We start from the raw sequence: 1,362 nt of genomic DNA, 5'->3' as shown, positions 1-1,362 counted from the left end.
AAATGTCTATTTAGTTCTTTGGCCCATTTTTTGATTGGGTCATTTATTTTTTTGGAATTGAGCTGCAGGGGTTGCTTCTATATTTTTGAGATTAGTTCTTTGTCAGTTGCTTAATTTGCTATTATTTTCCCCTATTCTGAAGGCTGTCTTTTCACCTTGCTTAAAGTTTCCTTTTTGTGCAGAAGCTTTTAATTTTAATTAGGTCCCATTTGTTTATTTTTGCTTTTATTTCCAATATTCTGGGAGGTGGGTCATAGAGGATCCTGCTGTGATGTATGTCGGAGAGTGTTTTGCCTATGTTCTCCTCTAGGAGTTTTATAGTTTCTGGTCTTACATTGAGATCTTTAATCCATTTTGAGTTTATTTTTGTGTGTGGTATTAGAAAGTGTTCTAGTTTAATTCTTTTACAAGTGATTTACCAGTTTTCCCAGCACCACTTGTTAAAGAGATTGTCTTCAATCCATTATATATTCTTGCCTCACTTGTCAAAGATAAGGTGTCCATAGGTGAGTGGATTTATCTCTGGGCTTTCTATTTTGTTCCATTGATCTATATTTCTCTCTTTGTGCCAGTACCATACTGTCTTGATGACTGTGGCTTTGTAGTAGAGCCTGAAGTCAGGTAGGTTGATTCCTCCATTTCCATTCTTCTTTCTCAAGACTGCTTTGGCTATTCAAGATTTTTTGTTTTTGCATACAAATTGTGAAATTATTGCTTCTAGCTCTGTGAAAAATATTGTTGGTAGCTTGATAGGGATTGCATTAAATCTATAGATTGCTTTGGGTAGCATACTCATTTTCACTATATTAAATTCCGATCTTTGAACATGGTATATTTCAAATGAAATTATGCATAGAAACGAATGAAAATGAAAACACAACAACCCAAAACCTGTGGGACACTGTAAAAGCAGTGGTAAGGGGAAAGTTCATAGCATATAGGCATACTTCAAGAAACAAAAAAAGTCAAATAAATAACCTAACTCTACACCTAAAGCAACTAGAAAAGGAAAAAATGAAGAACCCTAGGGTTAGTAGAAGGAAAGAAATCTTAAAAATTAGCGCAGAAAGAAATGCAAAAGAAACAAAAGAGACCGTAGCAAAAATCAACAAAGTCAAAAGCCGGTTCTTTGAAAGGATAAATAAAATAACAAAGGGAGAAAAATCAAATCAATAAAATTAGAAATGAAAATTGAGAGATCACAACAAACAACACAGAAATACAAAAGATCATAAGAGACTACTATCAGCAATTATATGCCAATAAAATGGACAACTTGGAAGAAATGGACAAATTCTTAGAAAAGTACAACTTTCCAAAATTGAACCAGGAAGAAATAGAAAATCTTAACAGACCCATCAC

The sequence above is a fragment of the Bison bison genome, unplaced genomic scaffold (assembly GCF_000754665.1).
Source record: "Bison bison bison isolate TAMUID 2011002044 unplaced genomic scaffold, Bison_UMD1.0 scf7180017860441, whole genome shotgun sequence".
NCBI classification, from domain to species: Eukaryota; Metazoa; Chordata; class Mammalia; order Artiodactyla; family Bovidae; genus Bison; species Bison bison.
This window is presented reverse-complemented; position numbering follows the sequence as displayed.